Source organism: Ceratotherium simum, chromosome 7 (assembly GCF_057802395.1).
Source record: "Ceratotherium simum simum isolate JZ-2026a chromosome 7, ASM5780239v1, whole genome shotgun sequence".
Lineage (NCBI taxonomy): Eukaryota > Metazoa > Chordata > Mammalia > Perissodactyla > Rhinocerotidae > Ceratotherium > Ceratotherium simum.
The window spans coordinates 37,215,026-37,233,168 of NC_141906.1; the positions used below are offsets into that span (position 1 = coordinate 37,215,026).

The window sequence follows — 18,143 nt, forward strand, 5'->3', positions numbered from 1 at the left end:
TTATTCCCTATATTTCTTATGGTCTACAGTCTTCCTCCACATTTCAGCTAAAAGAATCTTTCTAAAATGCCATCCAGTTCTGAATACTATTTTGTTTATATTTTTCATGGTTCTTGGAAAAAAAAAAAAGGCACTTCTTGAACACTGACTGTGTGTCAGGCACTTTGAAAAAAGGAGAAGGAATACAAAAAAGTGAGAAGAACAAGCACTAAGACACTAAGGAACTAATAAACATGATGACTCAGAGACTATAAAATACTTGGTCATGACTATGGCACAGTGGAATCCAAGGGAATGGTAAGAACTGCATGTGGAGAGGTGGACAGAGAGTAGATCATGGAGAGCTTTACATAATAAGGTGTGTGTGTGCACCTGTATGTGTGTATTTGTTATTTATTTTTACATGTACTGAACTCAATAGAATTGATTTTCATCTTTGCCATCAAAGAATTCTGCATTTTTATGGAACTTGTCACATCGTAGTGTCTAAACAGAAGACAAATTCCTTAAATAAAAAGAAAAAAAAATCTCAGGTAGAAGCAGAGAGATTTATTGATTACCCCCCCTTCAATCATATTGCTTTCAATATCAACCACTCTTAGTATCAACTACTATTGCTCTACTAAATAATTCAGTGACCTTTTCATCCAAAGTGGTCCCATAAAATAACGTCCATATTGAGAGTAACAGGTACATAATAATTGATTTAATAGTCAATAAGATGTTCATGACTATTAAGTTAGAGAGCTTAAAATCAGAGAAAGATTGTACAGGTCCCTTCTATGCAGTGAACTAAGACCCAGAACATAGAAATCTCTAGCTAAAATTAATATCACTAAATATAATAAAATATTTATTATCTGCTTGATAAAGAAAATAGGAATCAATATTCTTGGTACCTCCGCATATCCTATAAATTTACTAATTTACTTCTTAGATATAAAAATCTATCTCTTTCTTTCTTCCTTCCTGTGTTTCTTCTTTCTTTCTTCCTTCTTGCCTTTGTTTCCTTCCTTCTTTTCTTTCTTTCCTTCCTTCCTTCTGTCTTTCTTTTTCTTCCTGCCTTCCTGCCTTTCTTTCTTTCTTTCTTCCTGCCTTTCTTTCTTTCCTTCTTCTTTCTTTCCTTTCTTTCTTTCCTTCCTTGCTTCCTTCTTTCTTTCTTTCTTTGCTTTCCTGGCTTCCTGCCTTTTGTTCTTTCTTCCTTCCTGCCTTCCCCTGTTTCTTCTTTCTTCCTGCCTTCCTGCCTTTCTGTCTTTCTTTCTTTCTTCCTTCCTTCCTTCTTTCCTCCCTCCCTCCCTCCCTCGCTTACTTCCTATCCCACAAATATGTTTTCTACTCTGAAGCGAGAGTGTTCTTTTAGCAGCTTACAACCGTCTGGCAGCTCCCTGTTGATCTTAACCACCCAGAATGTCAGCAGTGACCTCCAGGCCCTCTTGCTTCTGCCCTTGGCACTTCTGTAGCCTTGCTGCACCTGCCCAACCTGCTTTTGGCCCCTCACTGTGCCTGCTCATTCCTGCTCTCAGGGCCTTTGCAAGGACTGTTCCCTCTGTGGAGATGCCCTAACCCCAGACTCTTACTAATTTATTCCTATGTATCTCTCAATCTCAATATCAGTTTCCAAGAAGCTTAATAAATATGATTATTACTTCTAAGCATCAGTTTCTTTATCTAATATTTTCTTCTGTTAACGTAAAATACTTTTAAACATTTTTTACTGAAGTATAAAATATACACATGAAAATGTACATAAGGCAAGGGTACAGACTGAAAAATTACACAGTGACACTATTGTGCTTTATTTGATTTTCAATGCAATTAACTGTGATTTTGATTAAGCAGCTGCTCCATGATTTGGAATATGCTCAATCCATGAAGGATACAAACAGAACATGAAAGAGTTGTTCCTCTTCATAGAGATCACCCTTTGATGACATCTACAAAATACAATGCAATTTGGAGCAGGACAGGCTAGAAATGACTTCCATTCACGTATCTAGTGTTTATTGAATCATTACTGAGTACAAAACATGGCTCAGAGAAGACAGATTCAGTCCCTGCCCTCACTGAGCTCAACTAAGTGAATCAAGTCTAAAACATATGACAGTGAGAGCTCTATATGTTACGGAAGTTCATGTGAAGGAAAAGCAACCCCAGTTTTGTCAGGGTAGGGTTGGGGTGTGGCAGCGCACGGGAAACTTTTCTAAAGGAAGTGATAGTGAAACTAGCACCTGAAAGCTGAAGGAGAGCTAGTCAGCAAGGAGAGGTGAAGGGTGGAGTGTCTTTCAGAGACCAAAACAGCTGAAAAGGCCAGAGGAAAAAAAGCTTCTTGCATCTGGAGAACTGAACACATTTCAATACAGCTGGAGCGTTAGTGAGGTATAGAAAGTGCCTGTCTGATGACTGAGTTAGTAAGAGCAAATCTGCAAAGCCTGCTCTTACGTACAACTTTATTTCTATAGTCCAGTGTAGCCTTGTCTCTTGGGATGTTTTTTTCAGATCAAATTATAAAATCTATAAGAAAACTGCAAGTCAAATACTCTGAACACCAATACACAAAACTCAGGCACAAGAACCATAAAGGTTGCTTGGACTAGGCTCCAGGGATCATGTGTAATTATTTAAAGGGAGAGGTGGAATGGGAAGATATTGACAAAGCAGGACTTATTGAATCCAGGAGGAACCAGGCAGGCACAGTTATGGCATCAATGAAGCTTATGCTCAGAGCAGGATTTAATATGTGCAAACAGCAATCTTAATATAGAGGTGTTTCTTTTCATTGTAGACCAAAGAGAAAATTTCTAAGAAAATGGAAGATTATCATCTATATGGTATGCTTTATACGTTAGCTTGAAGCTCTGATTTTGCCCTATTATCTCAGGAGTAAGGGTCACAGAGGATAGAAAGCTACTGCCATACATACAAGGATAAAATCGGTATTGTAAGCAGTGGGTCTGACAACTCCGATACTTGTTACTTATTCTCATAGCAAATCATGATCCAGCCCTTGCTGTGAGCCTGGTGCAAGCTCTGGGGACAGAATGGTGAATAGGAGATTAGAGACTTTTCTAATGGAGCTTACATACAAGGGATAGAGACAGACAAGGAGTGAGTAAACAAATACATATGACGACTTCAAGTAGTAATATGTGAAAGAACACAAGGAGCTACTCCAGATAGGAGTCAGCAAATGCTCTCAGGAAAGGAGATATTTGACCTGAGATCTGACAACAAAGAAAGAAATAGACTGGGAGAAAGAACCCCAAGACAGATAGAACATCAAGATCAAAGGCCCTGAGGCAGGAATGAGCTTTGGCTCACTGCAATGACACAAAGGGGGCCAGTGTCAAGGGAGCATCTATACTCTCTAGAGCACCCAGGACATCTAGAGCTGCTCTCTAGAACATTTCTAGAGCATCTTGCTCTCCAGAGCAAGAAAGAGAAGAAGAATGGTAGAAATTGCAGTCCCAGAAGCAAGCAGGTACAAGGTAATTGAGGCTGTTAAATGTCAGGTTAATAACTTGGATTTTATTCTAAGAAAAACAATGACTTGATTACATTAAAAAATTTTCTTCTGGCTGTGTTATAGATAAACTTTTGTAGAGAAAGGCAATCCTGGAGGCATGGAGGCTATTGCAGTAATTTAGGCTCAACGTGACACTAACTTAGGCTGAACACCAACCTTGAAATAGATTGGTAGCAGTGGAGACAGAGACAGGGGTCAAACTCAGGATATATTTTGAAAGTAAAGCTGACAGGACATTATGATGGATTGGATATGCTATATGAAGCAAAGAAAGGAATCCAGGAGGATCCTTCATTTACTAGCTTCAGCAAATTGTAGATGGTGATGTTAATTACCAGAGACAGAAGGACTCTTTTGATGGATGTTAACATAATTACTAGGTGATGTTAAGCCTCTGTCACACTATATCCTACAACTAATTGTGGGGAGATATAGCTCATCATTTGAAAGATAAGAATGGGGAGTAATGTGGGATAGTACAAGAATAGACAGGAAATGTGTTCCTTCTCATGGGCTGATTCCATCTGCCTGGACATGGCCATGTAGGGCAGTGGTGGGAAAGATTTTGGAGCCCTATCTGGCATATTTGGAAATAATGTTGAGACTTAGTAAAACCAATAGTGGAAATAAGGAAGGAAAGGTTGACTCACCTGATGTCTATTCTGAAAGTGAAAAACGACGGAATACTATTGCACTTAGAGTCAGGTAGAACATGGGTTAAAATCCCTTGGGTAAGTTATTTAATTTCCATGGCCCTCTCTCCTCACCTATAAAATGGAGATGCAAATTCATATCTTACATATGTGTAGGAAAGACTGAAGGTAGTAAAATATGTCAAGCACCTGACATTTAAGAGCACCTTTCCTTATTAGGAAAATTGACTTGCATGCATTATCTCTATATCTATCTATCTATCTATCTATCTGTCTATCTATCTATCTATCTAACTATCTATCTATCTATCTTTCTATATATCTAATCCTCTGGTAGATCAAAGGATTCTATTCACCACAAACACATTAAAACAAGAACCTTCATCTTATTTTCTCTGTCACTCTCAGATCTTTGAGATTGCTTGTCATTCCAGAGAGAGAGAAATCCAATTAAGTTTGTGCTTCCCAGTTATAGAATCTTAACTCCATTGTTTGGCACACTCTACCCCTTCCCAAATGATCTTAAGCCTTTAGATTAATTAAAACCATTTGGTGATGGTGATGATGATATGATGATGATGATAAAAATAATAACAGCCTTTGGAATAAATAGAAAGATATCGGCAGGCAGCTGAAAGAAGAGATGTAGAGCTCTCAGATAGTGACTGAGGATAGTCAGTGTCTACACAAGGATTTTACATGGAAGATGCTCCACCCAGTTAATACAGTTTTTCTTTTCTTTCTTTGTTCTTTTTTTTCTTTTTAGGTTGGAAGTGAGTGAGTAGATGAAGGATACTAGCACAATAAGAGAACTCATTACAGAGTCAAGAAATGCTTATATATTGAAGTGTGGATCCCTTAAAGTCAGATCATGCCTCATCTGCTCAAATCTCTTTAGAAACTTCCTCTCTCACTCAAAGTAAATGCCAAAGTCCTTACTATGGCCTCCAAGACCATAGATGACCTTCCCTTCACCTTTCCACCTCACCTCTTACTAATCCTCCTTATTCACTCTGCTCCAGCCATTTCTTCCAACACACTGAGCATGCCCCCATCCTCTTCAGGCTCTTTGCACTTTTTATTCTTTCTGTCTAAATTGTTCTCCCTCCAGATATTCTCAAGGCTCAATCCCTCGCTTCCTTCAGGTCTTGATTTAAGAGGCCCCTTCTCAGTGATGCCTCAGCCATTCTATCTGAAATGTAAACATTCTGATAATATCTCCTATCACTTTTCCTTAGTGTATTTTTTTCATTAACATTCATATTTATCTAACATAATATACATTTTACTTATTTTACCTTATTTATTGTCTATTGACTTCATTAGAATGTAGGTTCCACAAAAGAATGTAATATTATACGTTTTCCTCACTTCTGTATCCCCAGTATCTAGAATAGTGCCTAGCATACACTAGGTACTCGGTAAGCATTTGTTAAATGAGTAGACTGCTCCAAGCCTTATGCATGGGTTTTTTTTTTGCATCTCATACATTCAGTAACTATGGCTAAAAGTCTAGTTTGATGATCCATCCTCTTATGGAGTAAGATTTTCAAAATAACTGACATTTCTGGTTGTCTGAGTAGAAAATTTTTATATATTCTGTCCTATTTGTTGAAAACTACTCCAAGACAATTTAGTTATTTCTTATCTTATTTCATAATAACATTTGATAATTATAGTTGGATCTTTGATTTATAAATATTTGGGGCTATCTGGGGAAAATGTGTTGACAGCTAGCAAAATAAGCATTTTTTATTGTGGCTACTTTGCACTGACTTCTGGCTAAAAAGTGGATGTATAAATGAGCCTTCTGGTTAGGATTTTCATCCTATAGTCATGCTGACATTTAACCATAAATTACAGGGGAGAAGAGAGGCCACACCATTCAATAATTTGGATCCAAAATATTGAATAATTACTATGTGCCAACTGCTCTACACTGTCCTTTCGCATGAGATATCTTAATTTAGTTAAAGCATCACAGGAGATTTTAAAGAGAGATAACAGGAGGCAGGACAGCATGGATTCCCTCTTATCACAATATTACAACACATACTTCTGTTCTTTTAACACAACTTGCCGCAAGGATGAGAAAAAAGTTGCTATTGAAAATGTGATAAATGCACACATGATGGTATATGGACTCAATTATGAAAATTGTGAAAAATAACTTATGTATAATAGTTTGATATAAAAAACAACAAAATATTTGATAAGTATGGACATTGGAAATAAAGAAATGCTGTGAGCATTAATCTTATGGGAAGAAGCACGGTTGGCATGGTAAACAGTGCCCCTACCAGCCCATTAGAGTCACACTGCACCACACACCAAAACTGTGTCCATTTCACAAAAAAAAGAGGAAGGAATGTGAGTGGTTAAATGATCTACCAATGGCCATAGAGTTAGTAAGTAGAAGTGTTGAAAGTAGAAGTGAATCCCTTGGTCTCAAAGCTGCCATTCCTTCTACTATATCCCCATCACCTCTGTGACTGCCCCATCTACTCTTACCCCCAAGGAAACTTACTTGTGTGGTTAGTACCAGCATGACAGTGCAAGCAAAATTTAAACAGTGAATTCTCATTGTATGTCCAGCTCCTGGCATACAATAGCTGCTAATAAAAAGATGTTTATTTCCCTCGGCCATTGGATGCCTAAGATTCCAACCAAATATTTCATAATTTGGGCTCACATAGAGCCTCTGTCCAGTTGAACAAACTATGACTAGCCTACCTGGTACAATTTGAAGGCTATCTAAGGCATCTTTTATGCTAAAGTGCTGATCAAATAATCCTCACCCTAGCCTTACAGGCCCAAACAGATATGACAAATTGTCACTCATTAAAAAAAAAATGAAGGGGAATTATTGATGTAAGCACAAAGAGAGGGAAAAAAAAGAGAAACTGTCTAAGTTCAGGTTGCAATTATTCTCAAAGTGGATATGAAATACAGAATAGAGAATGAGAAAATGATGAGTTTCATGCACAGAACAGTGAAGTATTTTGAAGCTATTTGTATTCTTTTGTCTCTTTGAGCTACGTTCAAATAAGAGAAACCACAGTTCCATAAGCTTGAAAAAAATTAAGTCAAATAAATTCCGTACACTGAATACTTTCTGCTATCCTTCTGTACCACTGACATAGGACCAGATAAATAATTCTAGATTGGGAGTGAGGGCACTTGACTTTTAGTTTTGGTTTGTCAGTTAACAATTCTTTTGAACGTGAGCAAGTCTCTTTACGTCTTGCCTCTTACAGAATATTTTCATACAAAAATAGAATAGGAAAAGAATTTAACTATTATACTGTTTATTTTAAGTACTACATAGAAGTTTGCATTCTATGTATCTGGAGAAAAGAGTATTCTTGATTAAGGGTGTGAGCTTTGGAATCAGATTGAATTGGTTTGAATATTCCCTCAATTATTTCCTGCCTCTGAGAGCCTGGTTATGTAAATTAAGCCTTTAGGGCTTCAGTTTCTCATTTGTAAAATGAGGATGGCAACAACAGTAAGTACCTTGTAAAAGATAATTCATGTAGAGGGTTAGTAGAGTATCTAAATTAAAAAAAATATTTTCAATATATATTTTATTTTCTTTATTATTATGTTATTATTAATATTAGTATAGTCATTGCTGAAATTAAAACAAGTTGTATTTCTTATCTTGGTTCTACTATTGGCTAGCTATGTAACTGTGGACCCAATGATGAACTTAAACTCTCTTTCCTATTCTCATCATTATAAGGAGTAGTTAATGCCAACTATGCTTGGTTGCCGGGTGAATGAGCCATCCTACAAGTTAAATTCCTAGCATATACGATATGTTCAGTAACTAGAGGTTGATGGGATCCACTTTCCCTCCAGCCTCCTATGATTCCAATTTTTTCATCTAATTACCCCAGGGTATGAGGCTTGTTTCAATGAGAATCTATTCCAGGGCTTCTAGATGGCATGATTCCTCATTAAGCTTTGACGCTGCCACCAAAACTTTGTACAACATAAGCGGTATGATTAAAGGGACACAGATGTGTCCTCCTTTCCCTCCACTGGTATCTCTGCAATTGCCAATGATGAAGGGAGACAGCTACAGAGAGACTGGTGTCAGAGGCTGGCAAAGAAGAGGAAGTCATGTTGGACACACTTGCCAATGAAGTGACTGTGGAAATGCCTGAAGGTCAGACAAGTAATATGGTTGGCAATCTACTCCAGAGCTATCCCCTCACCCAAAAACCCTTTGTTTTAGAAAGTCCAAATGTTTTCAAATGAAACTTGCCTGCTCCATTTCCACTCCTTTAAATTAATCCATCAAGGCTGAGGAAGTGGAAGCCAAGCCCAGGCAAAAAAGTCCAAAACCATCTTTGGGACTGCTCCAGACAGCTAAGGCTGTCTGATGCCAAAGCCTATGTTTTTAGCCACCATGTTCTGCTTTCTTGTGCAAACTCTAACATCAGGGACCCTCCATTCCCTCCACGAGAGCATGTATCTCCTGAAAACTATCTAGAGAACAGAGGTCACCTCTGACCCCCAGAACTGCAGCACATTTCCCACTTAAGAGTTCTCTCGGTCCTCTTCTGAAGGAGAGGAGGAGCAATGAAGCAGATTTTTAAACGATTTACAACTGTATTTCTCAGGTTTCCACCTAAAGAAGCACACAGTGCGTGTAAGGTTATTCTACATCCATTGAATGCTGTAGTTACCAAAATTGATCTCCTTGTCTATCAATTCATCTAGTTTTCCAAAGATAATAATACAGAGAATAGTGGAAAAATTAAGTCCAGAAATCCTCATTTTTTTGCTCCCAGCTTAATTAGTGATAATTATGATATTTCTAGGGAATACATAGACATATAAACATATTTTCATGTATATGAAACATAAAATATGGAAATATATATATATACATGTAGGTACACATTTTAAGTAATATATTTTTATTTAAAATAGACTTTTTGATTTGAGTCTGCTCCTCTCTCTAATGTCATCCAGACTCATTATTGTCTTGCCTCTCCTCAAATTTAGTTCTTGTTACTTCTACCCTAAACGTTTTTGCTCCAGTAATTATGAATTTTTATATTCTCCCAAATAAGCCATGATATTTTGCACTTCAGTGCCTTTGTACATACTGTTGCTTCTTTCTGCAATAGAAGTACGTACACTTGTGTAGTAGACAAATGCATATTGATTCTTCATGACCCAGAACTAGTGTCTCTTTTTATTTTTTATTGTTTTCTCCCTTTCCCCTTCACCAAGGACATTTGATCATCACTCTCTTTTTTGCTGTCGCTACCTTGTACTAACTCAATTAAAATGTTTACCACCATGTCTTACAGTTATTCACTTGCAAGTCTGTCTATAACTGAGCGGGAGTTCATGAAGATCAGTTTTACCTATATACTTGCTATTTGTCTAAGTTTTTTTTTGAAGTTTTCCATAATGTCTATCCCATAGTGGATGCTTAATAATTGTTGGTTGAGAGACTATATGATTGTGCACTATAAGGTTAGATGTAGAAGGTGACTTTTTTCGAAGATGAACAGAAAAATAATGAGAAATGAACAACTGAATAAGCCAATCCCATCATATCTCATATATTTTTTCCATAAATAGCTAACATCCATCTTAGCACATTTCTTCTTATGCTAATCTGTAGATGAATTGACTATGAAGTTGGTAGTCGGAGAGGCACACATTTATAGTCATGTTTACATGTTTCTAATCTTATCAAATTCTTTGTTCAAATTTTCAGAAATTATAGTATATTATTTTCATAAGGAGATAGAAGCATTATAACTGTGAGATGAATCCGGATTTATCAATTAGCTTTGGGAAGCCCGTTGGATAGACATGCACTGCTGGTGGGGGTTGGAAGCAGGTCCATGACATTTATGCCATGATAGATTTTACTTTCTGCATAGCATCTGGTGCTCCATTGAGCCTTGGTTTTCCTGACCACAAAATCTCCTGTTTTGTGAGCTGTTTTCCAGCATATACTGCTCCTTGGTAGCACTTACCACATTTACAATTTGACATGTGTTGGAGGGATTATCTGATTAATTTTATTCTCTCCAACTAGGTTATAAATTCCTTAAGGACAGGAAATGGATCTCTTTTACTCACCATAGGATATGTGATACCTAGTTTATGGTTAATAAATACTTAATAAATAGACGTATAAAATGAAAATAATGTCCTTCTCCTGTCATTGAAGTGGTGCTTGGTTCCAGTAATTGCTTGGGATGGACAAATACACATGACACCCCAAATCCATGAGGCTGCAAAGTGTTGCTTTGGGCACTTTCTGCAAATGCATCCTTGGTCAGGCATTATAATAATAATGATATTAGGAATAAAAATAACAGCAACAACAAAACAATAGCACCAAAAACAAAAGTGAGCTTTTAGTACTAATAATGATGATGGCTAGAGTGTGAGAGCCCACATGGCACTAGAGATGATTTCATACATTTCAAATCCATGCCACAAACTCCCAGGCTCAGTTATAATATTCTACTTTACAGAGAGAAAACTTAGTCTCAGGAAGTAACTCATTTACTGACTTACTGTTGGAACCCAGACCTATTTGACAATGCAATGCCACTTCATTCTAGGACCCTTCTTCAACATTTCATCAATAAGAGCATTTCTAAGCTGGATTTAGATACTAAAAGGTAAACATTATTGATACCTCTGAAAAGCATCTGTATTGTCATACAATTATATAATGTATTTGTTCACAAGCCTTTTTAATCTCTCACTGTATTTTATGCTGCTTGAAGCAAGGGGAGGAAATGCATTATTAGGCATTATTTTTGAAATTACAGTGTAGCACACTGTTATTCATATAATGGTGCTTGATAAATGTTTGTAAGAGTGAAATTTAAATGTTTTGCCATCTCTTCTCATAAAATGGGTGATATTCATTCAAGTAAAACAAATTATTAACCTCACTTATCATCATTGCAAATGTGGAAAATTTCATTTCATCTGTCTCCTAAATGCATTTCTTCTCATCATGTATCTACAAAGCTCTAAAGACAAAAAAGTCTACTCTGGTAATATTAAGTAATTGGTACTTAATTAAATTACTCTATTAGAGGCTATTCTTGTTATAAACTTTATAATCCCCAAATAGATGAATTAGTTAGTGATTATATCATATAAGTCTAATTTTATTTACAAATTATGAAGTCTTAAGTTTTTTGAAAGATGGTTCAATTTGCAAAAAAAGTCTCTGGAAGAAATTTCATCATCTAAAACATGAATATTTAACAAATTGAGAAAACCTGTGGTTAGTTTTTGGGATTGAAAATCTTAGTGCTCTGAGATGCCTTGGCCATTTTTTAGTTTCTAATCCCTTCCTCAGAAAGCATTCAGAACACTCAGAATGTGTGTGTTATGAAGGGGAGGAAGGAAGAGGAGAGGGACTATAAGCCCTACTCATTCTTGTCACTACAACAGCTTTCCAAGTGTTTCCCATCATAACTGAAGGCCTGACTTAACAGTTGCTGACCCCCTCAGCCTTACTGAACCCAGTAGAATCACAGTAGAATCCACGGTAGTGAAATAGATGAACATGGAGTTTGTAGTCTTAATTTCCTTCTAAATGCTGGATCTGTCACTTCCTAAGTTTAACATTTTTGGGAAACAATTCATTTCCATCCTAGCCTTTGTTTCTTCACTCATAAAAATGAGGCTAATAATAGCACTTCCTTCATAATATTGTAGGGAACTTTCAAAGAGGCAATGGCTATAAAAAGTGCTTTGTAAATTATAAAACATAATACTTACAAGTTTGTATTTTGAAGTCAGGAGAGAGAGAAAAAACTTGCTGGGGTTTCTCAAGTTATTTGACTACTGAACATTTTTGAGGTCCAGTGAAAGGCAAGAAAGTGAAGAAAAATATGGACTTCAGAGTCTTATAGGCCTGAGGCCTATATACTTCTGTTACTAGAATGTGCTCTTTGTAAGTTACTTCACTTTTACAATTTTTAATTTTCTCATCTGCAAAATGGGAATAAAATTCTCCTCAGAGAGAATTTGTGAGGATCCAATAACTAAAAGGGAAGTTCCTGGCACAGTGATAATGTAGAACTATTTTTATAAAGAATTTTTTTTTTTTGCCCCATGCAAGTAATTTATACTGTCAAAGCATTGTAGAAAACTTTCTGGATTCATGATTAATAAAAAAGAAAAGAAAAATAAATATCAAAAGGTAAAAATAAGAAAAAAGAAGATAGAAAGGAAACAATTCTAAAGATGGTGAACAGTATCTTTATAGTTTGTGTAGGAATAAATTGGACTTGAATTTAATGTGTTTCCATGACAATCAAACATTCCTCTTCCATGATAAGGACATTAAACAAAAAGCAGATGAAACACAGAGCACATACTGGCACTCCTCTGGGGGAATTTGTGGGCTAGTCTTTTCTTTTGTGTAGATGAAAGCCTGAGGGAGATAATTGGCTGACGCATTTCATATTTTCATATTTCAAGATGAGGAAAAACTAGCTTGTTCTTCCCTTTGGAAATAAAATGTCAAGCAAATAAATGGAAATGTGGCTCTGCACCATGCGTGATTTGGGGATGATTCACAGCCTCAAATACGTCCTGAGTTCAGGACCAGAGTTTGCAATTTTCTTCCCCAAACCACATTTGAACAAGTGTGCTTTTAAAGATAACTGCAATAAAATCTTATGTTTCAGGTCATAAACTGTTTACTGCAAGAACCCCGGAGAAAGACATGGTTTTCCTAGTACTTTCCCTGAAAGATCTCCCATAAGACCATCTCCCCAGGGTGGTCTCTGACCCTACCTCCGGGCCACAGGCCCACTCCCGGGCTGAATTCTGCACACCCGTCATATGTTCTATCCTGCAATAACCACAAAGCATTGATGTTCTACAACTCCTCTCCATCAGAACATTAATTTTTTAGGGCATGCACTAAACCCATTTTTATCTCTATATTCCCAGAACCTAGCAAATAACCAAGCATAGGAGCTCGGAATTTGCTAGATGAATGAATGCACTGCTATACTTATGCTTTATCCTTCTTGGACATGGTGTAGCTTCATTGTTACCAGAGGCAAATTGTCAGAGAAAGCAACAGACAAGCAATATTAGAGACTGTAATAATCATTTAAATAAATCCCCTTTGAACACCCTCATGTACAGAGAATTTGCAGGTCCTTCTCAGCTCATTGGTACCATGGTATTCAAATATTAAAGTTACAAAAATTCGGTTGATGTGCTTTTCAATCACACTAATTTGAACTCACATACTAGCTTCTATTCACCAAACTAGGGAATGCAGTAGAGTAAACGGACTTGAGATGGGAAGAAGATGGTTTTTTATTAAGTCACTAAGGGGATAGCAAAACTTAAACACACAGGGTATTTTCAGAATACTGTGAAGGATGATATGTCAAAGTTATAGTTCAGCGCTGAACTTGTGCTTATTTCTGTTATTTCCTTACTCCCACTCCAGCTTGCCATTTTTGCTCTATGTTTATTACATATCCTACACAGGAATTTGCATGAGATAGTCTAAGACATCAAAAGGAGAACTTTTTCACGGACTGACTCTGTAGAAACTTCTGAAAAAACCAAAGATCCCTCTCATGCGAAGAGACAGACCCCCTGCTCCAAAGGTAAGACCAATGCTTAGAGAATTTCTACCTCCAATATCATATGGTGGCCTAGGCTTTGGAGACGTGGAGACCTGTGGGTTCATGTTTGGAGTCTGTCATTTACTAGCTGTTCATTCTCTGGTCAGTTAGGCAAACTTTCTAACTCTCAGTTTCTTCATCTCTAAAACAGAGTTAACTAATGATCTTTTATGGGATCATTATAAAGATTAAATTAGAATTAAGCTGTGTGAGTCCTGGAATTATATTTATCTTAGTCACTGCCCATCCTAGACCTAGGCACTGTGCTCTGCATATAGGAAATACTCAATATATATTTCTGGAGTAAATTAACAAATAGGTTCATTTATATGAGCCTGTTTATGCCTAAACCAGCTTAGATTGAATTTCTGTTGCTGGCAACCAAGAGTCCTTACTGATAGAGAAATTGCTTCAACTTAGATGCAGCTAATAAGGATTTTTCTCAGAATACTGCCTGTTTGCTTTTTTACCTCCTTTGCCTTGCCCATAAATTTACCTTGACCCCAATGCCAATTTCATATCTAGATTTAAAAATCTTTCCCATTTTCAGCGTCCATCTGAAAGGCTATCTACTACAAGAAACTTTTTTCTTTCCACCATCTTCATGTGATTTCTTTCTTCTTTGAATCTCCAAGTCTCCCTTATATTCTGTTTTGCAATGCAGCTAAACTATGTGTGCCCATGTATAGTAAATCAATCTCTCCTTTGCCTCTCCCAATTTCCTCCAAAAGCTGTCACTGAATTACTGCTTCACTTTGCACAGAGTCCTGTTATTATACAGTCTACAAAATATTGTAATCACATGCTGCTTGCTTATCCCCTACTCTATACTATTTCATTATTCTAATGGGCCAGAATTTATTAATCCCGGTACTCTAGCTTTGCCTTCAATAGATGTTTAGCGATTGAAGTTTTCGTTGGAGATTAAAATCTTCTCCAGGACAAAGTCTTGATGTTGTTCACCTCTATTAACCTCAAAAACCAAAATCAAAAAACAATCACTATGGCAGAACCTGCTAATTGTCCTCCAATATCTGTTCTCCCTTTCTTGCTCAGTAATAGAAAACTAATTTTCAACAGAGCATACGGCTAGCCAGACTAAAACTATATTTCCAGCCTCCATTGTAAAGTAAGTCCATGTGATTAAGTTCTGTCCAGTAGGTTAGCAAAATTGTCCTGTTGTACTTCCCAAGAAGTTCCTTGAAAGACATCTCCATGTACTTTTTATCCCTTATTACCCCTTCCTTAATCTTGCTCTCTGGATCATGAATGTGACGGCTGGAGAAACAGCTGTCATTTTAGCCCATGAGACAAGCCTGTGGCAGAGGAGTGAGCTAGGTGGACCTGTGGTCCCTTCCTAGAGCAGAGCTGCTATATCATTCTGGACTACATATGCAAAGCATTTTACACTGGGAAAGATAAATGAGTGTCTCTTTTTTGCTTAAGCCACTTTTATCCTCATAAGCAAACTCATAGCACGTGCTCAAAAAAATCTTTGTTGAATTGAATTATATTCAGAGTTGGTTCTTATCCATACATCTTTAGTAGTTCACCTTCCCTGGAAATGTTTAGGGATAGAATAGAGAACTTGCAAATGGTTCTTTTAGAGAATGTGGCAAGGGAAGCATAGCCCAAGAAACAATCAAAACTTTGGAATTAATGAAAACAAAACATTGCATTTTCCACTATGTGGTCAGCAGTATGCCAGGGAGATAGAGGACAGAAAGTGAACTCAGTTTTATAATTTTCCCCACAGGAGCACAGTCTATTGGGGGATAAAGATATGGGCAGACACAAAATAATCTCTGAGTCTACTAGCCTGTGGGATACAGACTAAATATGCTGGGATTCAGAGAAGGAAAACAAAATTTGGGTCTCTTTCAGTCCGAGATAAGATTTAGTTGGAGAACTTTGGATGAAGAAAATGTGGAGTACGGCATGGCGATCATCAAGATGGGTGTATATGCTGCCACCCTGTCTTTTCTTTGCTAATCCAGATGTTTTTTGATACATCATAGTGTTCTTTGACATACACAGAGTCAGAATTCTTCTTAGTGTAGGACTCATGGAGTCACAGCCAACCATTTAAATATTCTATATGAAACTTATTTGCTATCTCTGATGTGAAATGTTCTAGAGAAGTGGAAGAGCATAAGCAAAGTCTCAGAGATAGGAATAAAGGAGCCACATGTTTAGGGAATATGGCTAGATTTGAGTAGGGAATATATTCTAAAAAAGTGAATAATGACACAGGCGCTAGGGGATGGCAAGGTTCACCTCCTTGGAATCTGATGCAATCTTGGCATACATTTCCACCCCCACAAAAATAGGCCATAAACTCTTTCACCTTCTATTTGACTAATGATTTTTAACAACTTCCCATTGATCCCCAAAGAGCTTGGTGCTTACAATCTAGATGTGAAAACACATACACTATCTCTAATATATTGTCATAAGAACTATAATAATGATATGTTCAGAATACGCAGGATGGGGGCCTGCCTGGTGGCATAGTGGTTAAGTTTGTGTTCTCCACTTCAGGAGCTCGGAGTTCACAGATTCGGATCCTGGGCACGGGCCTACACACCGCTCATCAAGCTGTGCTGTGGCAGCGTCCCACATACAAAATAGAGGAAGATTGGCACAGATCTTAGCTCAGGGCCACTCTTCCTCAAGAGAAAAGAGGAAGATTGGCAACAGATGTTAGCTCAGAGCCAAGCTTCCTCACCAAAAAAAAAAAAAATATATATATATATATATATATAGTGGGAGTAAAGAAAAGAGGACCCCTGAATCCGCCTGGGTAGAGAGTTGTTAGGAGGAGGAGTCAAAAACTGGTGATTGGGTCTTGAGGCAAAAGTAGTTCACGAAACAAGAAGGCATTCTAAGAATAAGAGATAATACCAGAAAAGATAAAAATTCTTGAAAGTGTTTAGTATTTTTAAATATCAGAAACCAATCTCAGGAGAAGTCAAGATGGTGGCGTAAGCAGACTCGGAACTCACCTCCTCCCGTGGACACAGCCAATTTACAACTACTCGTGGAAAAATTACCCCTGAGACAGAACTGAAAACTGGATAAGAGGAACTCCTGCAACAACGGACAATCCTAACTGAGGTGGAAGAGGCAGAGACTCCCTTCCGGAGAGGAAAAACGCCGCCTTCACAAGCCGCCAGCTTCACGGCCGCCGGGAGCAGCTCACAGGTACAGCAGCCTCCCTGGAGGCGCGGGGCCCTGAGCCGGGGAGCGCCCCCGCTGGGGGCATTTTGTGGACCCAGCACAATCGAGACGAGTGGCATAATATCTGACTTTGCCTGCTACTAAATCATTGGGGAGAGCCCCAGAAAACCCGGTTCACAAAGAAACTAAAACCGGCTCTTAAAGGGCCCACGCGCAAACTCACCCATTTCAGAAAGCACCCTAAAATCACCAGAAGGAAAGGTGCACAGTGCTGTGGTGACAAGAGACTCACCTAATAGGCCCTGAGTGCATCTCGGTGAGGGGTGAGACCTCTCCAGGGACTGGGACATTGGCGGCGGCCATTGTTGTGGCCTGGTGTGGGCGTGCTGACACAGACGCCATTGGAGTTCTCCCTGAGGCCTGCTAGCCCAGGGTCTGTCCCACCCACTAGAGCACCGATTTAATCCAGCTCATCCAGGGCAGGCAGCCCACCCTAGAGACTGGCCCCACCCAACAACAAGCCCTCAGGCAACTTGTGGGCCCGCATAGATTGGTGACTGGATTCTCTGCAGCCTGGCAACTGAGCTGACTTGAGTGGGGCAGGGTGTGCACAAGGAGTAGGTGGAGAGTGTGGGGCGGTGGTGGCGTGTGTGGGGCTCCCACCGTGGAGAGACTGGGTCTGCTTGGGGAGGTCGGGGCGCGCACACGGGGCAAGACTGTGTTGACTGTGTGTGTGGACCTGTGGGCAGCAGGGCTTGTCAGCTGCAGAAGACTTGTGCTTCTCAAAGACCCACATAGGGGGTTTGCCCCACCTTCCAAAGCCTGAAGCAATTGGGTGCTCCTGTGCCTCAGGCCAGTCCCACCCAGCTGCAATCCTCAGAGAGCTGACAAGAGACCTAACAGGCTAGAGGCTTACAGCAATTGTAAGGCCCTGAGCCTAACAACCTGCCATGCTGGGGGCCTACTCACTTAAAAGAAATACTGCAACACAAATGTGGTATTAGAACTTGCAGCCAACTGTGCTGGAGCTCCCCACACCTCATAAAGAGACTGAAAGGCCCACAACAACTACAAACAGCTGAGCATTACAACAGCTGGCCAGGAGCATAACTCGGCCTCCCT

At 38.5% G+C, this 18,143-nt stretch overlaps 1 long non-coding RNA gene across 1 annotated transcript in view; it reads right to left on the reverse strand.

The window, feature by feature from the left end:
- The window catches only part of LOC147916645 (uncharacterized), a 1,218,588-nt gene extending 1,201,119 nt beyond the window's left edge, over window positions 1–17,469 (reverse strand). The window contains exon 1 of the long non-coding RNA XR_015552701.1: window positions 17,314–17,469. This is a non-coding gene — a long non-coding RNA (uncharacterized LOC147916645). The remainder of the gene's footprint in view (window positions 1–17,313) is intronic.
- Between the last annotated feature and the right edge of the window lie 674 nt (window positions 17,470–18,143).